This window comes from Rhinoraja longicauda, chromosome 8 (assembly GCF_053455715.1).
Source record: "Rhinoraja longicauda isolate Sanriku21f chromosome 8, sRhiLon1.1, whole genome shotgun sequence".
Classification (NCBI taxonomy): domain Eukaryota; kingdom Metazoa; phylum Chordata; class Chondrichthyes; order Rajiformes; family Arhynchobatidae; genus Rhinoraja; species Rhinoraja longicauda.
This window is the reverse complement of record NC_135960.1, coordinates 59,409,473-59,437,381: the sequence shown is the minus strand read 5'-3', so window position 1 is coordinate 59,437,381 and position 27,909 is coordinate 59,409,473. Positions and strand designations below refer to the sequence as shown.

General features: G+C 43.6%; 1 protein-coding gene across 2 annotated transcripts in view; it reads left to right on the top strand.

The window, feature by feature from the left end:
* The first annotated feature begins 1,126 nt into the window (after nucleotides 1-1,126).
* The window catches only part of calcrlb (calcitonin receptor-like b), a 95,271-nt gene continuing 68,488 nt past the window's right edge, over nucleotides 1,127-27,909 (top strand). For both annotated transcript variants that reach the window (XM_078404077.1, XM_078404076.1), the window contains exon 1: nucleotides 1,127-1,373. The gene's annotated coding sequence lies outside the window, so the exon portion shown is untranslated. The remainder of the gene's footprint in view (nucleotides 1,374-27,909) is intronic.

Here is a 27,909-nt window from a genome sequence, read left to right as displayed (position 1 = left end):
ACATTTACCAAGCCAATTAGCCTACATACCTGCACGTCTTTGGTCTTTGGGAGGAACCCGAAGATCCCGGAGAAAACCCACGCAGGTCACGGGGAGAACGTACAAACCCCGTACAGACAGCACCCGTTGTCGGGATTGAACCCGGGTCTCCGGCGCTGCAGTCGCTGTCAGGCAGCAACACTACCGCTGCGCCCGCATGACCGCCCTTAAGCTGGACAAAGTGCAGAAACGATCCATAAGGATGTTGCCAGGATTGGAGGGCTTAAGTCATAAGGAGAGACTGGATGGGTTGTGACAATGGGTTGTTTCCCCTTCTTCAGACTGATAGATGCTGTAGTCTAAACTAAATCATAAACTAAACTCAACGAAATCTTGATCAAAAACACTCTTCATGAGTTTGAAGAAGGGTCCTGACCCGAAACGTCCTCCCATCCGTTATCTCCAGAGATGCTGCCTGACCCGCTGAGTTACTCCAGCACTTTGTGTCTATCTTTGGTATGAAACAGCACCTGCAGTTCTTTGTGTCTACATTTGTTCCCCTTATTGCAATCAGGAACCTCGGTTAACATAACCCTTGAAACAACGCAAGGAGGTGATCTGGAGACTCAAGATGCTGCGATCTTGATGAAATGAGTCTGAAGGAGGATCCTCGCCCTAAATGTCCTCTGTTCATTCCCCTCCACTGATGCTGCCCGACCCACTGGGACCCTCCAGCACTTTGTGTTTTGTTGCCCTAACTAGTTGCACCCTCTCCCTACTTGCAACGTCTCATTTCTGGTTATTCTCCTTGACTCTGGAATTAATATTTCCTGCCGGTGAGAGCGACACAGCGATTCCAAGTCGTGTCTGGGCAGTTTAATCCCTGCCCGGCTGTGTTCAGCCTTTCATTAGCCAGGGCTAATTGTGTTGGGTGAAGTGTATCGGCGGGGGGAGCCGCAGTTGAGGCGGATCATGCTGCCTGGTTTAGCCGGGAGCCGAGTGGGGCAAGCTGCACTTTGGATGCAGAGGGGCTCCCGAGCAAAAGATCGAGTTTCAGCTCCCTGGAGACTGATGGCGAGCTGAAGGCGGGGTGAGAGTGATGTAACAGGAAGCCGGAGGCTTGGCTGTTAACGATGATGCCCTTGCCCCGATCACTCACTCGCCCTACACTAAACTTAAAGCAGGCAGCCCGGCAAGAGCTGCCCCACTGCGAGAGTGCACAACACAGCGCGCTGGCTGGCTGGCTGGCAGCCTCTGTTCTGGATTACCCCCCCCCCCCCCTTGGTATCCCCTAAACAGATCACCTTCCACGTCCGAGGCAGAGGGACCAACTTGGAAAGAAGCACAGAAATTCTCCGCCCTCTCCCCAACCCAACCCAGTGCTGCTCCAGTTGGTAAGTGCAACACAAACGCACATACACACAAACACACATACACACAAACACACATACACACACACACACACTTGTTTGTTCTGTCACCTAAAACCAGATTTGTCCTGAGATCCAGGATCTCCCACGACAGCCATGTCCTGATATATTATATATACACACACACACACAGTATGTTAACTGATCTTCCGCAGCGGAATTAGCATCTGTAAAAATAACCGCAGTGGCCAGTGTTAGCAAAGTGAGTCGCGGTTCATAACTCGTCCCCCCCGACTTGCTAGCACGCTGTTTCCTCGCGTTTGGCGTTTGACTTTGTAGCGGACTTGATTGTACCATTTGTCTGTTTTCTGCAGAATGTGAAGCAAACGGGTTTCTGTGCGTCTGTGCATTTCTTTCTTTTGCGTTTGTGAAAGGAAACAAGGGTTGACTGTCGAAAGCGGTCGGGATTGTAACATACCTTTCTATTTTAGACCCCAGACCGTATTCTCCTGGCGGAATAGGGACTTGAGCGACCTAGATAGAGCAAACAGTAACGGATTCCCACCCCGTCCGTCCTCTGTTCAACAAAACAGCACGCTGCAGGAACGCTAAACACATCCCTTCCCCAAAACAAATAGGCTCTTCCTGCATAGAACAATTTAATCTGATCTGAGGATGCACCCAAAATTACAATATCTGTACACATCCATGCAAGTATTTGTTTATTTTAGGGGATACTGCACGAGTAATAGCAATAATGTGCCACTTTCACTTTTATGTAAATATTGGCGCAGATATAATGCCATTGGCTTTGCAATCTGTCCAAGTTTGAAGTATTAACAGGCATGAACGAAGTGTTTAACTAATTTGTACGCTGCCAACGGTGTATCATTTAAAAAAAACACAGCGTGAAACACCCACTATACATCTCTTGGGTCGGAACTTAGACGTTCCTCATCGCCGTGCATACAGAATAGGAGATGCCTAGAAAGAGACCGGGGCAGGATTCATTGCTTAAGAATAACATTCAGAAAATGCCGGAGTAATTTCACAATTATTCAATACTTTTGTTTGGCAATCAGACTGGAACTCGTGTTTACTTTAATTTATTGTGCTTGTAATCATCCTCATCCTAATAGTAACGCTTGGAGTAATGCTTACATGGGAGCTTACTTTTCTTGTTGCATGACTGGAGTAAACGGAATATTAATGCAATTATATATTTTTTTAAAACAACACTGGTTGAATATAATGGCAATTCTCACAATTAGAGCCGGTGGTTTTTACAGAGAGAATTGGGGGTGACTGCAGAACGCACTCTACAAAGCATTGGTGAAGAACTTGAAATGGTTTAGCAATAGAAACAAATGTTGACTTGTTTCAGTTGCGATAAATCTGCACCAGCTTTGGTCCGGATAACTATTTAACTCTTCACCGTCATTTAAGCGTTCCCAGTTGCGTTGCAGTACAAGCTGCGTCCTCGAGGGGGAAGCCACGAGGTTTGTTTCATGAAAACACCCCAGATAATGTTTGCTGCCCTTCGTTAACATGTGAAGAAGTAGCTCTCGGCAGGAAAATAATATACCTGTTTATTGTTGTAATATTCGCTTTGTAGCTTTGAATTGGCGACACACCATCTCTGTGAGTGATGATTTTAATCTATTTTTTGAATTACTTGAACTTTTCAAGTAAATATATAACTTTATTATGGTATCTTCTGAGTACTGTTTACATTCCTATTGTACCGCCGCAAGTAAGAATCTAATTGTTCCGTTTCGGGACCGATGATAATAAAAGACTTCAATACAGCAGGTCTTAGTGAGAGTTCACAACTAATACACTGATTGCAAAATGCTGTTATAATATAAGGATAAATGTAAATAAATCAATTTCTATTAAGAAGAAAGGGTAAGAAGTATATATCGCGTGATATGTCTTTCAGTCATGGCTCGTGTAATGGCATTAATTATAATTAGGTTTTACAATCTGCAAAACTCGATGCACAAACTTGTTGAGCAAGGCTCAGGAGTGTTAGTGTAAAAGATATTACCAAGCACAAAAATAGCTTTCATTTGCATAATGCCATTGCTGAAACAGAATATTTCCAGGAACTTCATGGAAATATAATTTGAAAGCAAATGATTGCCAAGCCTAAAACCAAGATTGCTGGGGTTGTTTAGCGTGAGGAAGACTATCAAAGTATTCAGCGGGCTAGAAAACCAGCTACAGAAATGGGCAGAGAAATGACAGATAAAGTTTAATCCAAACAAGTGTGAGGAGTTGCAATTTGGGAGGTCAAATGAAAGGGGGAAAATATATATAATTAATGGCGTGACCCTTAACAGTGTTGATGTATAGAAAGATCTTGGGGTCTAAGTCCATAACTCCATGAATGTGGCAACACAAGTAGATAGAGTGATAAAGAAGTCGTATGATATGCTTGCTTTTGGGCATTGATTGTAAGAGTCAGGAAATCGCGATGCAGCTTTGTAGGACTTTGGTTGGGCTGCATTTGGAATATTGCTGCAGTTCTGTTCACCCCATTACAGGAAGGATGTGGAGGAATTGGAAAAGTTGCAGAGGAGGTTAACTAGGATGGTACATGGATTAGAGGGGCATTAACTACAGGGAGAAGTTGGGCAGACATAGATTATTTTCTCTGGAATGGGAAGGGTACTGCTGACAAAATATATAATTGGGAGGCACAGTTAAGGTCGACTGTCAGAACCTTTTGTCCCAGGATGGAAAAATCAAATATTATCACAAATAATGATATGACTTTAAGTTGAGAGGAGGAAAGTTTCAAGGAGATGCGCAGGGTGTGTTTGATTACACAGAGGAGGCAATAGTCTGGAACATGCTGCTTGGAGTGGTGGCTGAGGTAGATACAAATAATGGCATTGAAGAGATCTTTACAAAGGGATATAGATATGAAGGGAAAGGATGGCTATGGATTATGTGCAGGCAAACAAGAGTTGGTCTTGGTATCATTTATTCACAAAATGCTGGAGTAACTCAGCAGGTCAGGCAGCATCTCGGGAGAGAAGGAATGGGTGACGTTTCGGGTCGAGACCCTTCTTCATTACTCCAGCATTTTGTGAACCCATTCCTTCTCTCCCGAGATGCTGCCTGACCTGCTGAGTTACTCCAGCATTTTGTGAATAAATTGATTTGTACCAGCATCTGCAGTTATTTTCTTATACTATGGTCTTGGTATCATGTTCGGCACAGACATTGTGGGCAGAAGTGCCAGTTCTTGTGCTGCGATATTCTATTTTCTATAAAATTAGACAAGATAACAAGGCAATTTATTTGAAGAGCTGGACTTTAATCTCTCAAAAGATGAGTCATTTGAGGGAGTTAATAGCAGAACATTATGCTTCAACATGGTGGGATAGAGGGGATGAAGATATGAGTGGGGAAGAGGGAAATTAGAGGGAGGGTAGGTTGTATTGCCTGGGGAAAGGGTGTTAGAGGAGATGAGGAAGTCAAGTGTTTTAACTATGGTGATCACATTTTAAATTGTTTGTCTAGGTCAGTAGGAGTGGCGGGGGGGGGGGGGGTGGGGGGGGGGGGGGGGGGTTGTGGAGAGGCACTTGCTGAGGGACCTGGATCCTGTATATGTTAGGATGCGGGGTTAATGAGTGTGGAGGATGGGTGCAAGAAGGCACGTGCATAGAGCCATTTACATGACAGATTAGATAATCAGAATTTTTTCCCCCAGGGTCGAAATGTCAGAGAATTGAGGGCATAGCCTGAAGACGGCAGGGAAGAGAAAAGACATTCTGGCCTTCCATCACAGTGAGGGACTGGAGGAGACTCACTGTGATGGATGTTTCTTTTGTTTGGTGTTGGTTATGATTGTATGTGTTATTGCATTTTTATTGATTATTCTTATTGGTCTTATTGTTGAACTGCAGGTAATGTTTCATTTCACTACACATTTATGTGTATGTGACAAATAAACGACTATTGACTATTGACTAGGTAGGGCAGGCATGGGCAAAGTTTAAAGGTGATGTGTGGAGAAAGTGATTTTTTACACAGAGAGTGGTGGGTGCTTTGAACACGATGCCGGGAGTGGTGTTGGAGGCAGTTGTGATAGTGGCATTTAAGAGACGTTTGGATAGACGCATGGATATGGAGGGATATGGACCGTGAGCAGGCAAGAGATTGGTTTATCTTGGCATCATGTTTGGGATGGACATTATGGGCACTGTTCTGTGTAGGAAGGAACTGCAGATGCTGGCTTAAACCAAAGATAGACACAGAAATCTGGAGTAACTCAGCGGGACAGGCAGCATTTCTGGGGAGAAAGAATGGGTGATGTTTCGGGTCGGGACCCTTCTTCAGATTGTTCTATGTTCTATAGCTCAGTTCTATGTTCTACACTGTTTTATGTTCTATAAGTCAGAGGATAAGATTTTCCGAAAAGTGTGTGAGAAGAGAAACACAGAGGAACCACCATTTATCCTTTTGATTGCTTATTCAGCCCAGTAGTTGTAAGGGTAACAGAGCATGAGGAGGTTAAGTGAAGTTGCTGTCTTGTTCAAGAACGCGAGGAAGAACGTAGTAGAGGCAGTAATTGGCACAAAATGAAATCTCACAACTGAAGGTCACTGTTGAATGCAGGCTGAGACTTGCTGTGAATTTGGCTCCCGGCAATGGGTGTGCATCAAGCTTCCTGCAAGTCAGGCATGAACCAGGAGCGGAGGTGAATGGGGTTGGGACTGGGTTAGCATTGTCCCGTGGCACTGAGGTGGAGCTGCGCTGGTTCATTATTATCAGGTAGGGTAAAACAAATGTGACCATTGATTATACTGCTCGCTTTCACAGTCCCTTGTGAACCACAAGCCAGAAACAAAATAATAAGTGTAACATCGCACTACATGTTCCACCCAGCCTCGGCTGAACTTGATAGCAGAATCCTGCTATTGCTTGTTGGGTCCTGATTGTAATAGCTGGGCGTATTGGGTTCTTGGGAATTTATGCCTATTAGTGCGTAGGTGTTCTCCACCTGCTCTGAGTTCCTCCCACACGCTTAAGACGTACAGGTTTGTGGATTAATTGGCTTCGGTAAAATGATAAATTGTACCCAGAGTGTGTGTAGGATAGAGTTAGTGTGCGGGGATCATTAGTTGGCACGAACTCAGTTGGGCCGAAGGGCCCGTTTCCGCACTGTATCTCTAAACCACAATTTCTCACCCGTATGAATTTGATCTGATGAAGGAAGAATTTTTGCTGCCATTAAATAAATATTCAAAATATCAAAACAAACAATTGATAATCATTTGGAAGATGAAGTCAGATTGATTCTTTGAGGTTTAATTATTCACCAGAAGCTGATTTCCTGGTTTTATGTTAGACTAGACCAAGTGGACCGTTGGGCCCCCTCCTCCACCTAACCCCCCTCCACCTAACCCCCCTCCACCTAACCCCCCTCCACCTACCCCCCCTCCACCTACCCCCCCTCCACCTACCCCCCCCTCCACCTACCCCCCCTCCACCTACCCCCCCTCCACCTACCCCCCCTCCACCTACCCCCCCCTCCACCTACCCCCCCCTCCACCTACCCCCCCCTCCACCTACCCCCTTCCACCTACCCCCCTCCACCTACCCCCCTCCACCTACCCCCCTCCACCTACCCCCCTCCACCTACCCCCCCTCCACCTACCCCCCCTCCACCTCCCCCCCGCCACCTCCCCCCCTCCACCTCCCCCCCTCCACCCCCCCTCCACCTCCCCCTTCCCCACTCCCCTCCCCTCTTCCCCTCCCCCTTCCTCTCCCCATTCCCCTCCCTCCTTCCTCTTCCCCCTCCAGCCCCTCAACCCCCCTTATCCCCCCTCCCCCACTCCCCTCTCTCCCTCCCCCTCCCTCCCTAGGAGATAAATTTAAACTTTAAAATGTGAATAACTTTAAAAATATAACACCGATTTCAATGAAACTTCTTCCATTCGCACCAAATGGACGAAGGTGAGTAAGGTGGGCCTAAAATTGTTGCAATATTCTGTACCGTTTAGGCTGTAGTTCAGGAACAAACAAACAAACAAGAGGTTTAGTATATAGATGTGCGAGTTTAAACCTCTGGTTTTGAACTTTTGCTACGTTTTATTCTAAAGCCTCAGTCTGCTGTGAATCACAACATTCTTGTGGCTGTTGTAAGCCTTGGGTCATGCCTTAGACATTCCTTTGTGTTCAGTAGAATCACTTGTCTATGTAAGTGATGGAATAGACTCCCTTTGCCAAATATCTAATTATAGCTAAGCACAAGGGTGAAACAATACTATGGTCACATGATATGAAGCGGATATGTGTGCTATCTGCACCTGTAAAGAACGTCTTCTAATCTTTTCAGTACTGGATTTAGGCAAAAAATATCCCGTGAGAAGGCACAAATTGTTAAAATTATTTATATTTTAGAAACTGCTTGCAATAGCTAATCGAATAATTGGACTAATTTCAACTGTAAATAAGAGATGTGCACCTTGAGGCTGCTCTGACATTTAATAAGGTTGTGGCTGATCCAAATTTCTTCAAGTGCACTCCCCCAAAACCTCTCTCCCCAAAACCCTTGATTTTCTTACTGAATTAAAGTCTACATCACCTTAAAATATTATCAGGGACACAGCTTGCAAATATATCTAGGGCAATGAATTCAAAAGACTCGGATCTTTCGAGATTATTTATTTATTTTTTATTTTTTCAATTTGAAATAGTTTCCCCTTATTCTGAGACTCTGCCCACTGGTCCTAGTGTGTCCCATGAGAATGAACATCGTCCCAGCATTTAATCGGCACGGTGGCGCAGCGGTAGAGTTGCTGCCTTTCAATGCCGGAGACCCGGGTTCAATCCTGACTGTAGGCGCTTGTCTGTACGGAGTTTGTACGTTCTCCCCGTGACCTGCGTGGGTTTTCTCCGAGATCTTCGGTTTCCTCCCACACTCCAAAGGCGTACAGGTTTGCAGATTAATTGGCTTGGTATAAGTGCAAATGTTCCCTACTGTGCATAGGATAGAGCTAATGTGCGGAGATCACTGGTCGGTGTGGACTCAGTGTGCCGAAGGGCCTGTTGCTGCACTGTATCTCTAAAAGAAACCTGTAACACTCCTATATGTTTCATTAAGATCACATCTCATTTTAATAATCTTCAATGTGTATATATCCAATCAATTAACCTGCCCTCATTACACCCAGATACATCCACGTTAACCTTTTCCAAACTGACTCCAATCGTGATAGATCTCTCCTGAAATAAGGGAATTAAAACTGTTTGAGTACTATGCATGTACGGTTGTAGTAAGACTTCCCTATTTTTATGGTGCAGCCCCCGTACAATAAAACCATAATTGAAACCGTCTTCACATTTGCTTGCTGCATCTGTACTCACATTTCATGCTTCGTATGTGAGGACTTAAATCTCATTAAGCTGCAGCTTTCTGAGGTCTCTTACCATTTCAATAATGATCGTCTTTTATCATTCTTGCTTCCAAAGTCAACAACTTCACAATTTCCCAAATTATACTCCAGCCTTTTACGTGCTCACTTAGCCAATCAATACCTCTCTCTAAATCATTCATGCTCATGTCCATAAGTTATAGGAGCAGAATTAGGACATTCGGCCCATCTAATCTACTCCGCCATTCAGTCATGCTTCCCGCTCAACCCCATTCACTGAGGAACCTTCTCCCCATAACCCCAGAATCTGTCAACCTGCACCTTAAAAATACCCAATGACTTTGCCTCCAAAGCCGTCTGTGACAATGACTTCCACAGATTCACCACCCTCTGACTAAACAAATTCCTCCACATCTCCTTTCTAAAGGTATGTCCTTTTATTGAGTCTATGGCCCCTGGTCATAGACTCTCCCACTGGTGATAACATCCTCTTCACATCCACTCTATCCAAGCCTTACACTATTTGGTAAGTTTCAATGAGGTCCCCCCTGGGATAGACCACCAGGGGCGCTGTACAATGGCTGCCTCGCCAACGGTCTGCCTTCGTTTTTTGTGTTTTTAGTTTGTTGTAATAGGTATGTTTTAGTTTATCTTTAGTTTTGTATTTGTGGGCGGTGGGGGAAACTTTTCTCATCTCTTTCCTCGACGGAGATGCGATTTTTTTCCGTGTCATATTTCCGTCTGCACTGCGGCCTAACATCGTGGAGTTGGCGGCCTCTTGTTTGGGACTTTAGAGCTCCAAAACCGCGGAGCCTGTGGATTTTAACATCTTGGAGCGGGCGATCCCTGTGCCAGGTGTCGGCCGCTGATGCTCCAACCTGCGGGAGCTGCGGACTTTAAAATCGCGGAGCTTACGGTCCGTGGTTAGGGACCGACCGGGGACTCCAGGCCACAGGAGTTTCGACCTCGGGAGCTTAGACCGCCCCAATGTGGGAGCTCGTTCGCCGGCTGTGGATGGTTCGACTCACCCGACCGCGGGAGGAAAGAAGATAAGACTTTATTGCCTTCCATCACAGGGGGGAATGTGAAGGAGCTACTGTGATGGATATTTATGTCCATTTTTTATGTAGTCGTGTGTCTTGTTGCTTTTTTGGTATGACTATGGCAAACCAAATTCCTCATATGTTGCAAAACATACTTGGCTAATAAATTACGATCGTGATTATGATCCTTCTAAACTCCAGCGAGAAATTGTTTGTACTCACAGACTCTTCTTTCGTGTCCATCGTCTATCTATGTTTCAAATGTCCGGCCAGGCTCCTGCACACTGGACAGCCTTCTCGTTTGCCACTGTTAGATCTTCCAGGCAGCATTGTTCACCATAGCAGAAGCGTCCATGTCGCGGGGCTGGCAACTGGAAGTGCCCTGAGCTAATTCTGCTTCCACCATCATCTATTGTATCTATCCGCAGACTGTCGTCTCACTTATTTTGGGTTTCTTTCTTTAAATTATGAATCTAGGTTGCAAACGGCCACTGTCCAAGCTCAGAATACCCTGTATACTGCATTTCCTTGCAGTATTAAAGAAAGTAATTTGATTCATCAAGTCTACTTTGACTTTCAGAGAATTCCCATCAATCCCTTCCCTTCACTTATTTTCCTGTAACCTATTCCTTCTAACATGGCCATTTCGATTCAACTAGAACCAGGTCGGACTAACTCATTTTATTTGACAGCAGAGCAAATGAGTGAGAAAGATTGCTGGGTTAACAAGAGTGATTGTAACACAACTAAATTCCCCACATGTCAGATAAATCATGTGAAACAAGAGAATGTGACCAGATATTTGTTCGCTCGGTATCTGGTATATCTGAAATTCCAACCATTTATCTGCCCTTCGGCACTCCAGAATGAAATAAGGTTTTCTTGCAGGTGAGGAATGTTGAATACTTCTCTACTAGTTAACACCATTTAGATGGACTCCCAGTGAAGTGGAAAATGCCACTAAAGACCCAAATTCACAGTTGGAATCAAGTTTGAGATGTTTTTCATACAAGAAGGTGGTGGAATAAGGAGGTCGGTGAGGCAGAAACTATAACAACATTTAAAGGATAGGTACATGGAAAGGAAAGGTTTAGAGGGATGTAGGCCAAATGCGGGCAGGTGGGACTCGTGTAGATGTGGCACATTGGTCAGCATGGGCAAGCTGGGCCGAAGGGCCTGTTTCCATGATGTATGAGTCTACGAATCTATTGGAATACGTAGGATGAATACTTGGCTTTCCAGCCAAATTTGAGGGCTCCCACAAGTAAAGCCTGATGTTGTCTTGTGAATTGATATGACGTAATGTGGTTACTCAACTAATGTGGTTACCGTAGTTGGTTACTCAACAGAAACACTTAAACAGGGATGCTTGAAATGTAAACAGATTTACAACTGCGGCCCTTGGGACTGAAGAAGTTGGACATTGAGAGGCCACAGGAATGTCACGACAGCTGCTGGGAATGAGCTCCAAGCCAAACCAATTCGGGAGGTCTTGAGGAATGTCTGATCCAATTCACGTTCCTAAACATCTGCAATAACTAGCAACGTCCACACAATTTAAGTCAATGGCCTTTCAATGTTGACGGTTCAAGTCTCCTGAGCAATCCCGTGCCTACAAACATGTTAATTTGAACACCCCTTAGTTTCCGCACAACACTTATGAATATCTCAACAATATTTTTCTCACTGCAGCAACGGTGTTACAGTTCTGAAACCTGATAATGTTGCAAATTTTACTTTGTTCCCATTTGGTTTAAATGATGCTCAAAAGTTTGCATTCGGGGATCTGGGCAGCTGCTCCAAGCCTCTGACTTGCTTGGGATGGAGATGCTTGTCATCTTTTGTGTGAAGTGATGAAACCACAACAGATTTCTCCACAGCTTAAAACTTTGTCTTTATCCCATCTGCGCAGAATTATATCAGAGCAGAAAACCTTTTAGTGCTTTTAGAAAGTAAATCTTGGAAAGCACTATCTTACTTATTTACTGCATCATATAGAAAGCACAGCATGGAAAGAAGATAATTTTGTTCACGCACATCTGCCCTGTTTAGTTAATCCAATTAATAATCTTTGTTCCTTTCATATGTTTGTATTCATCCATTTCTCCTTAATCGCAAGTTATTGGAATTGAAAAAATGTACAAAATGTATATACACGTATAAAACCTATGAGAAAGTGCATGCTGATATCTTAAATATTTGGAAAAGGACACAGTGGAAATCTGATGGATATTGTAGGTAACAGCATAATAATTTACATGCAGGCATTTTTATTTTGTGTGCTGAGAGCAGAGATCCTGCAGCTGCCACTTGCAACATTGCCCACTCTGTGTTGTTAAGAAGCCTTCTTTGTGACACGGATGTTGGATACAGCCATCAACCCAGCCACATGTTCTTCAATGTAATTTTAAATCCATTTCCACCTCCCCCCTTTTTGCTTTACTCTGGTTTGATATGCATCACCCAATATTTGCTAACATGCGATGAGTCAGCTCTCCAAGGTGAATTTTGGTGAAAATGCCAACATGATAGGGGACTGTGCCAAAAGACAAAATTTGGGTTTTTAGCTCTGGTTTATAAATTACATGCACGGCATTTTAAAAAAAAAAAGAGCATGGTATGCATTTTATCCTGCAATACGCTTCATGAATTATTCATTAAGCATATAACAGTACTGTACAGAAGATGCCTTTCAGCCTACTATGACTGTGCCGAACTTGATGCCAAGATGAACTAATCTCATCTGCCGGCACATGATCCATTCCCTCCTAATCAAAAAGCCGTGTAAACGGCACTATCATATCTGCCTCCAACCCCACCCTAGGCAGCGAGTTCCAGGAACCCACCACCCTCTGTGTTTAAAGCAAAAACCTTTTGCCCGCACATCACCTTTAAACTAAATCCCTCTCACCTCAAAGCTATGCCCTCTATTCTTTGGCATTACCGCCCTGGGAAAAATATAGTATTTCCGACACTACCTGTGCCTCTTATAATTGTATATCCTTCTAGCCTGAAGCCTTTGTAAATTGACAAGGATTATCATAGGTTAACTTCCAAACATACTTTAAAGCTAAAGCCTCCACATCCTGTACAGCGGCATCGAGAACTGCACACTATTCTCTAAATGTGGCCCGACAAAGGTTTTACTCAACTGCAACTTGTGTTGCCAAACTTTTGTCCTCGCGCCTTGATCAATACGTATACTTTCTTTAAAATACACTCTAATTGTGTTGCCACTTTCAGGGAGCTGTGGACTTTCACCCTGAGAACCCTCCGTACATCAATGCTTGTTAGGATCTCGCCAAGTACAGTATTCTTTCCTCTTGCATTTGACCTTCCAAAGTATAACACGTCACACATGCTCTGATTAAATTTGACATTTCTCTGCCCGTATTTTCATTTAGAAACATAGAAAATAGGTGCAGGAGGAGGCCATTCGGATCTTCGAGCCAGCACCGCCATTCAATGTGATCATGGCTGATCATCCACAATCAGTAACCCGTGTCTGCCTTCTCCCCATACCCCTTGATTCGCTAGCCCTAAGAGCTCTATCTAACTCTCTTTTAAATTCATCCAGTGAATTGTCCTCCACTGCCTTCTGTGGCAGACAATTCCACAAATTCACAACTCTCTGGGTGAAAAAGTTTTTTCTCATCTCAGTTTTAAATGGCCTCCCCTTTTTTCTAAGACTGTGGCCCCTGGTTCTGGAACATTGGGAACATTTTTCCTGCATCTAGCTTGTCCAGTCCTTTTATAATTTTATATGTTTCTATAAGATCCCCTCTCATCCTTTTACATTCCAGTGAATGCAAGACAAGTCTTTCCAATCTTTCCTCACATGACAGTCCTGCCATCCTGTGGATTAACCTCGTGAACCTACGCTGCACTCCCTCAATAGCAAGGATGTCCTTCCTCAAATTAGGAGACCAAAACTGCACACAATACTCCAGATGTGGTCTCACCAGGGCCCTGTACAATTGCAGAAGGACCTCTACTCCTTTTCTCCAATCCTCTCGTTATGAAGGCCTACATCCAGCTTTCTTCACTGCCTGCTGGACTTGCAAGCTTACTTTGATCTGTATCCTGCTGTATCTTTTGTATCAGTATCCTACTGTATCCTTTGACAGCCTTCATCACTAAACGCATCTGCAACAGTTTAAGTTGTCTGCAAACTTACGAATCAGCCCACTCCAGTTTCATCACATATATATATATATATAAGGCCCCAGCATTAATCCTTGCATAACACCAATGGTCACAAATCTCCATTCAGAGAAACACACTTCCACCATTGCCCGTTGCCTTCAATGGCAGACAATGAATAACATGGATAAATGTGAAGATATCCACTTTGGTAGCAAATTCAGAGAGACAGCCGATTTTTAAATGGTGGTAGATGTACAAGAAGATGTGGTGACCTGCTGCACCAGTCTCTGAGGACAAACATGCATCGACAGTGAGGAGTTAAGTAGGCAACTGGTATGTTGACCTTTAATGCAATCAGATTTGAGTACAGGAGCAAGGATGTTTGATTACAAGCATACAGGGAGATCATACATGCTGAGAACATACTTGAAAAAATGTCTGAAGAATGTGCCAGTCTCGGGGCACTCTGGAATCAAAGAAGATTGGGTCATGGCCCTGACTCAGTTCAGTTTCAGTTCAGTTCAGTTTAGTGTCCCATGTACCAAGGTACAGTGAAAAGCTTTAGTTGCTTGTTAACCAGTCAGCAGAAAGACAAAACATGATTACAATCAAGCCATTAACTCTATAGATACATGATAAAGGAATAACGTTTAGTGCAAGGTAAAGCCAGCCAAGTCCAATCAAGGATAGTCCGAGGGTCACCAAGGAATCTTTTGTTCAACCTTTCTTGCTACAATACAGCATGTGACACAAGCAGCTGCAGGAGGCCAAATCTACAGGATCTTGCATGAGGCTCTTCAGTCTATCTGTCTCCTAGGTCATCCATCCTCAGTAACCAAGACGCAGTGTGAAGACCATGCCTGCAATTCCACACATTCAGAGGACGATCTCACTGGGTCATGGGAGGCACAGGATCATGAACAAAGATTTTAGTTGTTGAATTATTTCTTCATGCCGTAGTGTACATTTTTGGAACATTCCTAAACTCGATTTAAGCCGTGAAAAGTCTCCCTAAAGAAACTACAGCTGCTGCAGCCACAGCTGTGATATTAAAGCACAGATACACACAACATGCTGGAGTAACTCAGCGGGTCAGGCAGCATCTCTGGAGAAAATGGATAGGTGACGTTTCGGATCGGGACCATTCTTCAGTCTGTCTGTCCCACTGAGTTACTCCATCATTTTGTGTTTACCTTTGGTATCGACACCAGCAGTTCCTTTTTGTTATATGTTCAATCAGAGATGTCAGCACAGTGGCGCAGCAGTAGAGTTGCTGCCTTACGGCGCCAGAGACCCGGGTTTGATCCTGACTAGCGGGGTGCTGTCTGCACGGAGTTTGTACGTTCTCCCTCTGACAGCGTGGGTTTTCTCTGGGTGCTCTGGTTTCATCCCACATTCCAAAGTCTCACAGGTTTGTAGGTTAATTGGCCTTGGTAAAATTGTAAAATTGTCCCTAGTGTGTAGGATACTGCTCGTGTGCGGAATGATCGCTGGTCGGCATAGACTCGGTGGGTCAAAGGGCTTGTTTCCACGCTGTATCTCTAAAGTCTAAAGTCAGAGCATTGCCTGATTCTGCAATACGATGCAAGTGGCTCTTTCCAGACGGCTGCTGGATATGGGAATAACATCTTGCTGCAGATTAAGCTGGCGCAGAGGAGGTCACTGAAAGTACTTCTTTGATCGCATGCCCCTTTGCCAGTGATGAACAAGTATAGTGTGCGCTCGATACCCCAATAATGCAGGTTGCCATTTACTGCACAGGTATTGCCTTGTGTGAGTGCCTCATGTGAACTCTGTGCAATTAGTCTGCTCTCAGCCAGCGACTTCCAGTCATTTGGCAGCAATCACAGTTCCTGTGTTTGGCGACCATTCTCCATGGCAACTGCTTTGGGCGCACCAAGGCAAGTCGAGGGGTGCCATCTGGCGATCCACTCATAACATTGCTCTTGCCTCAAGTTGAGAACCCTCTGTAGTTGGTAAAATTGGAAACTAAATGAAAAGGAGGAAGAAAGAAAAGGGGAAAGAAAGAATGAAAAGAGGAAGAAACAGTGAAAAAGGGAAGAAAGAGTGAAAAAAAAGGAAGGATGAAAGAGCTTTGATTTATACAGTCCTTTCCATAACATTAGGATAACCCGTGGCGGGGCTATAATGAGAGCAGTGCAGCCATAAGGAACGTTATGACTTTGGTTCCTCAAGCAAAGCTGCTGCTATCTTGACTGCTGTGGAGGATGCGTTAGTTTTTCAGCTGAATGGGTCTCTGGATTCCTAGGAGCATATTGCTGCAGAATTACGTATGAGGGTGTAGTACCAAACATTATCTGTCAGATAGAAAGCTGAGGAGAAGCAGTACGAGAAAGAGGAAAAGACGGAAACAGTATTCACTACTTCGAAAATGAATAGGGAAGTACAGCTACAAGGGGAGAAACAGGAAAAGGATGGACTGTTTACACCAAGTCAAGTTTACTGCCATAAGTACAAGTATGGGGAGGTACATGTGCAGTGAAAAATCTTGTTTACAGCAGCATTGCAGAAACAGAGACACAAACAAACACACAAAATCATACATAAATTATACGTGACATTTCGCCAAGTAAGAAGGCTGTGCAAACAAAAGACATTAGTGCAAAAACATTCATTAAAAATATCCATGGTAGAGCAGGAGGTGGACTGTAGTGTTTCATTGTTGAAGTACAATTAGGGTTGTGCCGTTTGATTTAAGAACCTGATATTTGTCGGAAAGTTTACGTTTCTGAAGCTGATGCTGTGGGACTTCAGGCTTCTGTCGCTCCTGCCCAAAGGTAGCAGTGGAAAATGGGTGTGGCCTGGATGGTGCAGATCCTTGATGATACATGCCTTCTTCTTGAGGCAGCACCTCATGTAGATGCTTTCGATAGAAGGGGGTGGCTATGCCTGTGATGCATGTAAAGTTGAACTAGTTCCCTTGATTCCTGTTTTTGGTGAGGCATTTCCTATCTGAATTTTCCATAAATGTTTCCCAGAAACTGGATGGTGGAAAGTTAACAACCTACAATTGAGGAGACCGCACGCAGATAGGCTTGGAAAGCAACCTGGGCTGCTCGGAGTAGAGAGACCCTGGCTTCAGAAATGTAAAACCAATGACAAAGATTACTTGGAACAATCCTAGATTGACAAATAATTTTGGGTATCACAAACTTAAATACTATGTTGACTTGCTTTGGCAAGCATTGTCTTTAGATGTGGCTATGTGAATTATCCCTTGTTTCACAAACATAAATACTATGTTGACTTGCTTTGGCAAGCATTGTCTTTAGATGTGGCAATGTGAATTATCCCTTGTTTTATATACATTTGACTTTGTTACTTTTACTGTTGTCTTTGGTTGCTTGATATCAAATTGGATTTAGGTGATATTTTACTAATGGCAATCTATTAGCTGCAATCAACAAGCAATTAGAAATTTATAATGAAATTTTACGTTGTATTTCCTTGGACTAAATGGTTTCGGTCATTACACAGATACTTACATTTTCATATCATGCTTTATTTTGTTGAAGTGTCTCATGCAATGTATCTCCAAAAACTGTGACCAATTTTTGAGGAAGGAAAAGTGGAAAATTTAATTACTACAAGATAGCAATTGTTATAGATAATTAATTTGTGTTAATTTATAATGTTAATTTATATTGCGGAAGTCTACTATTGCGTCCTAAATGACGTTTAGGCATTATTCTTTTTGTGACTGATTTTTCATACAATTCTGGATTTTTTTTTTCTATCAATATCGTTGTTCCTGTGGGAATGCGATCCAACATTTAGGCAGCAGAAGTGATCCATATAACTGATCGCACTCATTTAAAATGTCTCCGGTGTCATTTGTGAAATGGATCTAAAATTGGTCCATCTGCTTTCTCCAAAGATTCTCCATGAACTTTCTTATTTTACAGATCCACTGGCTAAGTTTTAAGTTTAAAGTTGATTGCATTCTTTAAGGCTGCATGTGGTTTATATTTTGTAGATAAAGTAAACAAAAGAGAGAACTGCAGATTTTAGCTATAAACCTTTGCTCTATATAAGAACACTTTATTATCGCACTCTGAACGATCACGATAGAATACATAGAACTATGCACATTGCTGAAAGTCACTTCATTTTTTAAGTTTTCAGTGATAATCTGCATTTTTTTTACAGAGTTAATATGAAAGATATCACAAAAGGCTGGAGTAACTCAGCGGGTCAGGCAGCATCTTAGGAGAGAAGGAATAGGTGACGTTTCGGATCGAGACCCTTCTTCAGACTGATGTCAGGGGAGGGGGTGGAACAAAGAAAGGATGTAGTTGGAGACAGGAAGACAGTGGGAGAGCTGGGAAGGGGGAGGAGAAGAGAGGGACAGAGGAGCTATCAATGTTCATACCGCTGGGGTGTAAGCTAACACCTGCGGTGGGACTCACTATGACAATGGAGGAGGCCCATGACAGAAAGGTCAGACTGGGAGTGGGAGGGGGAGTTGAAGTGCTGAGCCACCGGGGGATCAGGTTGGTTAAGGCGGACTGAGCAAAGGTGTTGAGGAAAACGATCGGCGAGCCTGCGTTTGGTCTTGCTGATGTAGAGAAGTTGACATCTGGAACAGCGGATACAATAGATGAGGTTGGAAAAGGTGCAGGTGAACCTCTGCCTCACCTGGAAAGACTGTTTGGGTCCTTGGATGGAGTTGAGGGGGGAGGTAAAGGGACAGGTGTTGCATCTCCAGTGGTTGCAGGGGAAAGTGCCTCGGGAGGGGATGGTTTGGGTGGTAAGGGACGAGTGGACCAGGGAGTTACGGAGGGAATGGTCTCTGCGGAAAGCAGAAAGGGGAGGAGATGGGAAGATGTGACCAGTAGTGGGATCCCGTTGGAGGTGACAGAAATGTTGGAGGATGATTTGTTGGATACGCTGGCTGGTGGGGTGGAAGGTGAGGACAAGGGGGACACTATCCTTGTTACGAAGGGGGGGAGGGTGAGCAAGAGCGGAGCTGCGAGATATAGAGGAGGCCCTAGTGAGAGCCTCATCTATAATGGATGAGGGGAAGCCCCGTTTCCTAAAGAATGAGGACATCTCTGATACCCTAGTGTGAAACACCTCATCCTGGGCGCAGATGCGGCGTAGACGGAGGAATTGGGAGTAGGGGATAGACTTTTTGCAGGAGACAGGATGGGAAGAAGTGCAGTCAAGATAGGTGTGGGAGTCAATGGGTTTGTAGTAGATGTCGGTCACTAGTCTGTCTCCTGTGATGGAGATGGTGAGATCCAGAAACGGTAGGGAGATGTTGGAGATGTTCCAAGTATATTTAAGAGCAGGATGTAAATTAGTGGTGAAAATGTATGAAGTCAGTGAGTTCTGCATGGGTACAAGAGGTAGCACCAATGCAGTCGTCAATGTGAAAGATATACTGATTAAAAACACAAAATGAGGTGCTGAGATAGAGGAGGAGAGAAAGAAGGGAGGAGTGAAAAAGATGGATTTTCAAGTGGCTTTTAGGATTTTATTATGTCCCAAAGCACACTGCAAACGATGAAGACCTTTTGAAGTGGGTTCATTTTGTAATGTAAGAAATGCAACAGACAAATTGTAGACAGTACGGTCTCACAAATATTAATGATAGCCAAATAATCTTTTAAAGTGTAGGAAGGAACCGCAGATGCTGGTTTACACTGAAGATAGACACAAAATGCTGGAGTAACTCAGTAGGTCAGACAGTATCTCGGGAGAGAAGGAATGGGTGATGTTTTGCTGTCGAGACCCTTCTTCAGAATCTTTTAAAGTGATGTTGTTGGAGAGTGAAGTACAAGTCAAGATATCGGAGAAAACTCTCTTGGTGTGGAATTATTTAAGTCTACACCAGCGGACATCCAGACCTTCGTTTATCCTTATCCAAGATGACAGCCTTGCGACAGTTTGGAATCAATGCTCACCAGGTTATACGCTGAAGTGTCAGGCTAGATTATGTATTTTCTCTCAGTGAAACTCCAATTGTTGTTGGCGAGGTTGGGCCACAAAATGTCAGAGTTTATACGTACAAGATTTGATTCTGCGTTCTTTTGTTGAGAATGTGCATCAATAATTGACTTAATTCTTCCAATTTACCAATGTTCTAGTTTCTAGGTTTTGTTCGTAACAGGTTAAGAGGGAAGGTCTTTTACAGCAGTGAAGCTTGCCAGCACCAGCTGCTTTCACCACCCATGCACTAATGCAAACCGTCTGCCCTAACTGAGACAATTTGACATATTGGACTGTTTTACATTACAATCGGCATCTGATTTACAAATGTTACTGTGCATGGGAAATTAATTAGGTCACTTTTACATTACATCAGACTTGTAGAAGCACACCCAGTCTAACAAATCAAATTATCATGTTTATTAACTCCAATCTCTTTCATAAATATTAAATCATTAATTAACATAGATTATCAGAATATTGGTACTTTACAGCATCATTGACCTGCAATGAAATACATGTGTGTTAACTTAAGGAGTGAAATCCATGTTCTAGATTTTCAAACATATAGTCCTGGGCTGTTTGCAAGCAGAGAGGTGCACAGAGACCGATACTAGTTGCATTTTGTGGCACAAGAATGTATCTTGTATGTTTATAAAAATGGTTTCATATTGAAATCATCTGCAGCCAAGCAGCTCAGCAATTCGTTTCATTTGCCATCCAACTTTAAAACACATGTGACCTCGTGGTCATTCTCCAATTGTTGACTCTGACTTTGGAAAATTCAAAGTGCATCACAGATGTGTTTTCTGTGAAGGAATAATCACGTTTAAATGCAGCTTCCTGTAGAGTTGAACAGATTTATTTATTGATTTATTTTTGCATGTGATGATCAAGGTAAGGGGAAAGGACTACTTTTCCGTTTAGCAATTAGGGTCAAGTTGCATTAATCAAAGGCAATTATTGAAAGTGTTCCTAGTGTTTGTCATACAAAGACGTCTGGCCTTTCATCTTGCAAATTCTGGGAGATATTCAATATACAGGCATTACATCCATTGAAATAATGGAAATTTGCCCCTACAGAATGCATCAATCAACACACAAAAAATTGAGATGTGCACTATAACTTGCTAATTTATGCAAACGAAAAATGAAGACAAAATGTAAATCTTGATTTCAATTTTTTGTTCATTTATCGATTTTCCCCACAAGTTCCACAAGTCCTAGTTTTACCACGAAATAAAAGTAAATAAATTAACACAAAATATATTTCGTTCCAACTCACTTTGTGACCCCCACTTTATGGGACTTGGTCCTGCTCCTGTGCAGCAGGGAGACTCCTTTACTGTATAAGCATTCATGTATTCTGTAACTCTGACGGGACTGCAAGGCTCAGATTGCCACAGGTAACGTGCATCCAAGTGAGACCATGCCCTCATTTACACAATTTCAGATAGCTCCAACCAGATTACACCACCAGATACAGATTCCCTCCCTTCCCCTTTCGGCTTTCTGAAGTGAGTGTGACTTTTGTAATTCCCTGGCATACTCTAACCAAGCACTGCCCTTCTCATGGCACTTTTTGAAGGAGATGCAACACCTGTCCTTTCACCTCTTCCCTTCCATCAGCCAGGGAGCCGTACAATCATGCAGGGTAATAATGATTCACATGCACTTTTTTCAACCTTGTGTACTGTGTTCATTATCCACAATGTGATCTCCTCTTCATTGGAATGAACAAAGACCGATTTGAGGATAGGTTGGCGTTCGATTAATCGGGACATCGTTAGGATAAGGGGGAAGTCTTTTAGGACCGAGATGAGAAAGTTTTTTTTCACACAGAGAGTGGTGAATCTGTGGAATTCTCTGCCACAGAAGGTAGTTGAGGCCAGTTCATTGCAATATTTAAGAGGGGGTTAGATGTGGCCCTTGTGGCTAAAGGGATCAGGGGGTATGGAGAGAAGGCAGGTACAGGATACTGAGTTGGATGATCAGCCATGATCATATTGAATGGCGGTGCAGGCTCGAAGGGCCGAATGGCCTACTCCTGCACCTATTTTCTATGTTTCTATGTTTCTAGGATACTGGTTTCCTTCCATTTTAATTCATCATCCCATTGTCACTCTGGCCTATCTATTGCCTCCTATACTATTACAACGAGGCACAAAGCAAGCCTGAGGAACAGTGCGTCATCTAATGGGCATATTGCAGCCTTCCGGACACAACACCAAATTCTTCAACTTTGAGTTCATTGGTCTATGTTTTTGGCTTGGTTTTTCTCCATTAGCACAGTCGGACCTGCCATGCATTTCTTCCATCCTGCTGTAGGCAACAATAACACAGACATAGAAACATATTCACTCTCCATCTACCTCATCTAGTTTAGTTTAGAGATACATCGCAGATACAGGCCCTTCGGCCCACCGAGTCTGCACCGACCAGCGATCCCCGCACATTAACACAAGCCTACACACACAAGAGATCATTTACACTTATATCAAGTATACAAACCCAAGCCAATTAACCTATAAACCTGTACGTCCTTGGAGTGTGGGAGGAAACACTCCAAAGTGTGGGAGAAACCCCACGTGGTCACAGGGAGAAACTACAAACTCCGTACAAGCAGCGCCCGTAGTCGGAATCGAACCCGCATCTCTGGCACTATAAGGCAGCAACTCTACCACTGCGCCACCATGCTGCCCACTTATTGATCCATTTAACTTCGCTACAACATACCATTTATTTTTCCTCTTTCTTTTTCAGTTCTTAAAACTGGTCACTGACCTGAAGCATTAATTGTTTCACGTTCCATAGATGCTGCCTAACCTGCCATGTATTTCTGTTTTAATTGTAATCATTTTTACACAAAGTGCTGGAGTAACTCAGCGGGTCAGGCAGCATCTCTACAGGGAGCACCGAGGGAGAGCAAAAAGAGAAGGTCTCCTAGAACCCCCGATGGAGAGAGGTAGAGAACGTAAATTTCCAAGAAGGCATACTTTGAAGAGATTTCACAGTAGAGCAGTAAAATGGGAGGCACAAGGATTTGCAGATGCTAATCAGGGATCTCACGGACCCATCCACATCCTCCTGAGATGCTGCCTGACCTGCTAAGCTACTCCAGCACGTTGTTCTCTTAGTATAACTGCAGGTGGGTTTGTCAAAACCATCCATGATGAGCATAGCTCTTCCAAATCCACAAAGAACTCTGCAAGCGCACTAAAGTACAAGCAGAAGTGTGCCTTGCAACCCTTTAACCCGCTCTGTTATTGAATAAGATTGTGTCTGACCCCGATTGTAACCTCAACTCTGTATTCTTGTTTACTTGGTTCCTTGGTTCATAATTATATCGCTATCTCTGCCTTAAAATAAATTTTAAAATTCTGCTTCCACCTCTACTTGGGGAAAAGAGATCCAAAGATTCCTAACCCTATGAGATAAAATTGTCTTCCTCTCTGCCTTAATTCAACAACCCCTCATTTTCAAGCAGTGATCAATTTTTATTGAGTCATAGAATCAAACAGCATAGAAACCAACCCTTCAGCTTGCAATGGTTCAATGTTCAATGACACAATGGTTCTGTATGGTCACAGGTACCAAGGTTCGGCAAAATTCCTTTTCAATAGACAATAGACAATAGGTGCAGGAGGAGGCCATTCGGCCCTTCGAGCCAGCCGCGCCATTCAATGTGATCATGGCTGATTTTCATTCATTTCAGCTCAGTAAAAGTATTACTGTACATAAGCACAATCGTAGTTAAGCACAGGTGTATAGGAATATTATACCGAGACAGCATACAAGAGTCGCCATGTTTTGGTGCCATTTTTCAAGGTTGAAATCTGAACGTTGTTTTAAAAGTCGAGTTCTTAATCTGGCCATAAAGGCCCATTGCCCTAGTGGTGTTGCAGGGTCAGCCTGGCCAAGCAAAGTTGTTGGTGTCCTATGTTGAGTACCAATTACGTATCTATACTAATCCTATTTACCAGCACTTCGTCGATACTCTTCTATGCCTTGGTGATTCAAATTCTAGTTCAGATGCTCCTTAGATATGGCACGTGATCTTGCCCTCATCACCTTCTCAGGCAGGGCGTTCCGGATTTCATCCAGCCTCCTGGTGAAAAAAAACTTCCTCAGATCTCCTCTAAACATCTCGCAGCTCACTTTAAACCTGTGCCCTCTGATCGGAGATGCCTCTGCCAGGGGAAAGATTTCTCATCGTTTTGTATGAGCACATGGTATTGGGGGTAGGTAGGGTACTGACATGGATAGAAAATTGGTTGACAGACAGAAAGCAAAGAGTGGGGATAAATGGGTCCCTTTCGGAATGGCAGGCAGTGACCAGTGGGGTACCGCAAGGTTCGGTGCTGGGACCCCAGCTATTTACGATATACATTAATGACTTAGATGAAGGGATTAAAAGCACCATTAGCAAATTTGCAGATGATACTAAGCTGGGGGGGTAGTGTGAATTGTGTGGAAGATGCAATAAGGCTGCAGGGTGACTTGGACAGGTTGTGTGAGTGGGCGGATACATGGCAGATGCAGTTTAATGTAGATAAGTGTGAGGTTATTCACTTTGGAAGTAAGAATAGAAAGGCAGATTATTATTTGAATGGTGTCAAGTTAGGAAGAGGGGATGTTCAACGAGATCTGGGTGTCCTAGTGCATCAGTCACTGAAAGGAAGCATGCAGGTACAGCAGGCAGTGAATAAAGCCAATGGAATGTTGGCCTTCATAACAAGAGGAGTTGAGTATAGGAGCAAAGAGGTCCTTCTACAGTTGTACCGGGCCCTGGTGAGACCGCACCTGGAGTACTGTGTGCAGTTTTGGTCTCCAAATTTGAGGAAGGATATTCTTGCTATTGAGGGCGTGCAGCGTAGGTTCACTAGGTTAATTCCCGGAATGGTGGGACTGTCGTATGTTGAAAGGCTGGAGCAATTAGGCTTGTATACACTGGAATTTAGAAGGATGAGGTGGGATCTTATTGAAACATATAAGATAATTAGGGGATTGGACACATTTGAGGCAGGAAACATGTTCCCAATGTTGGGGGAGTCCAGAACAAGGGGCCACAGTTTAAGAATAAGGGGTAGGCCATTTAGAACGGAGATGAGGAAGAACTTTTTCAGTCAGAGAGTGGTGAAGGTGTGAAATTCTCTGCCTCAGAAGGCAGTGGAGGCCAGTTCGTTGGATGCTTTCAAGAGAGAGCTGGATAGAGCTCTTAAGGATAGCGGAGTCAGGGGGTATGGGGAGAAGGCAGGAACGGGGTACTGATTGAGAGTGATCAGCCATGATCGCATTGAATGGCGGTGCTGGCTCGAAGGGCTGAATGGCCTACTCCTGCACCTATTGTCTATTGTCTATTGTATATCCTTATCAGAAATCCCCTGCACCCCTTTCTTAGCCTCCCCTGCTCAGACTTAGATTATTCAGACTCTCCTCAGAGCTCCAATGATCCATCCCAGGCAACACCTAGGTGAATCTCCTCAACACCCTCTCCAATTAAATCTTGTCTTTCCTACAGTGCGATGACCAGAACTGCACACAATATTCCAACTGTGGCCTAACTAACATTTTTGAAAGTCAACCAAGTTCACAAGTTATAGGAGTAGAATTAGGCCATTCAGCCCATCAAGTCTACTCTGCCATTCAATCATGACTGATCTCTGCCTCCTAATCACATTCTCCTGCCTACTCCCTGTAACCCTTGACACCCGTTCTAATCAACAATATGTCTATCTCTGCCTTAAAAATATCCACTAACGGCCTCCACAGCCCTCTGTGGCAATGAGTTCCACAGATTAACTACCCTCTGACTAAAGAAGTTCCTCCTTACCTCCTTTCTAAAAGAGTGCCCTTTAATTCTGAGGCTCTGACCTCTGGTCTTAGACTCTCCCGCTTGTGGAAACATCCTTTCCACATCCACTCTAAGTAATACCACGATCTCCCTGCTCTTGTTTTCTGTGCCCAGCTGCTGAAGGCAAATATCCTTCATGCCTTCTTCACCATACTGTCTAATTGTGCTTCCAATTTAAGGGATCTTTGACTGTAAAACCATAAGACATAGGAGCAGATTAGGCTATTCAGTCCATCAAGTCTACTCTGCCATTGAATCATGGCTGATCGATATTTTCCCTCTCAGCCCCATTCTCCTACCTTCTCCCCACAACCTTTGACACCCTTCCTAATCAAGAACCTATCAATCTCTGCTTTAAAAATATCCAATGTCTTGGCCTTCATAGCCATCTGTGGCAATGAATTCCACAAATTCACCACCCTCTGGCTAAAGAAATTCCTCCTCATCTCCATTTTGAAGTTACGTCCATTTATTCTGAGGCTGCCCCCTGGGTTCAAGTCTCTCCCATTATTGTAAAAATCCTTTCCATGTCCACTCTATCGAGGTATTTCAGTATCTGGTAGGTTTCAATGAGTATATTAACTTGTATACTATCTTCTCTATCTTCCACACCATTCCCTCTGGCCTTTGCATCCCTGTTATACGTCCTGATTGACTCTCCAAAATGCATCATTTCATGATGCTTGTCAGACTTAAATTCTATTTGTCATTGCTCTGCTCAATGTCTTATCCTCCACAGCTGATCAATATCATTCTGTAATCTAAAAATGCCCTCCTCATTAACAACTAAGCCAATTTTCATGTTGACAGCAGACTTACTAATTATATCTGCTGCATTCATATCTAAGTCATTCACGTGTATAACAAACAGCAAGATTCCCGGTAATGAACCATGTACACCACAGTTACACCACAGCCCTCTCTGTCACCTGCTGTCCCCTCTTACCAGGACAATTTCCAGATGCTCTTTCGAGAGAAAATGTCCACTCAACATCCTCCCTGTCAAGATTACTTACCCTTCGAATCTTTCATCATGAAGCATTACCTCCTGCAACCCCATTCTAGTTTCCAGCTTAATAAATGCTCACTGGACTGCCTCCAATGCACTGACTTACTTCTTTAAATAAGGAGATCAATACCTTAATCTGAATATGGTTCGACCAATGCTCTATCTAATTGAAGCCTCTATTACCTGCCTTGGCTTTGTCCTGCCCCTCCTCTCTTCCAGCTTTCTTCCCCCTTCCCCCCTCCCTCCCCTTCCCCACCTCCCCCTTCCGCCCGTTCCCCACAATCAATCTGAAGAAGTGTCCGGACCCAAAATGTCACCTATCCATGTTCTCCAGCCTGACCAGCTGAGTTACTCCAACACTTTGTGTCTTCTTTTGCAAACCAGCATCTGCAGTTCCTTGTGTCTATGTAACTCTCCTATTTTGCAACGAGAAAAGAACTGCAGTAAAAAAAATGTTTATTTTCATTACAAACTTCATTTTTTCTTGGAAATTGAAGATTTTTTTTGTGATTTTAACTAATATATCCTACTATGATCATGACAGACAGTATATTGGATCCAACTGCTAATGATATACGAGTGAAGTCTCATCCACAAATTGTAGAGTATATCTTTTGCGGTTGCAGCTCCTAGACTGTGGAACAGCATCCCTCTCCCCATCAGAACTGCCCCCTCCATCGACTCCTTTAAGTCCAGGCTCAAAACCTATTTCTACTCCCTAGCATTTGAGGCCCTCTGAGGGGGCGCTGTGAACTGTTTATGTATGTGCTGTTATGTTTGTGTGCCATTGTATGTTCGTTCTTAGTACCTGAACTGATGTACAGCACTTTGGTCAACGTGGGTTGTTTTTAAATGTGCTATACAAATAAAATTGACTTGACTTGACTTGTAGTGAAATAGAGTTTGATATCACGACAAACTGTGTGTAGTAACTTGATGGTGAGGCACATACAATCAAGGAGCCAAGTGGCATGAAATAATGCAAAGGTAGTTTTGCACCATGGAGAAGACTCCTAAGGACCATCAGGGGAATGCTTAAACTTCACTTGTCTATTTGCAGCTATTAAATATTCACTGGCTTGCAGATGTCAGTGGGACCTGTTTCTTTCCCAGCAGCCGTCTGATGTGAAGTGATATTTGCACATATTGCACAATACGA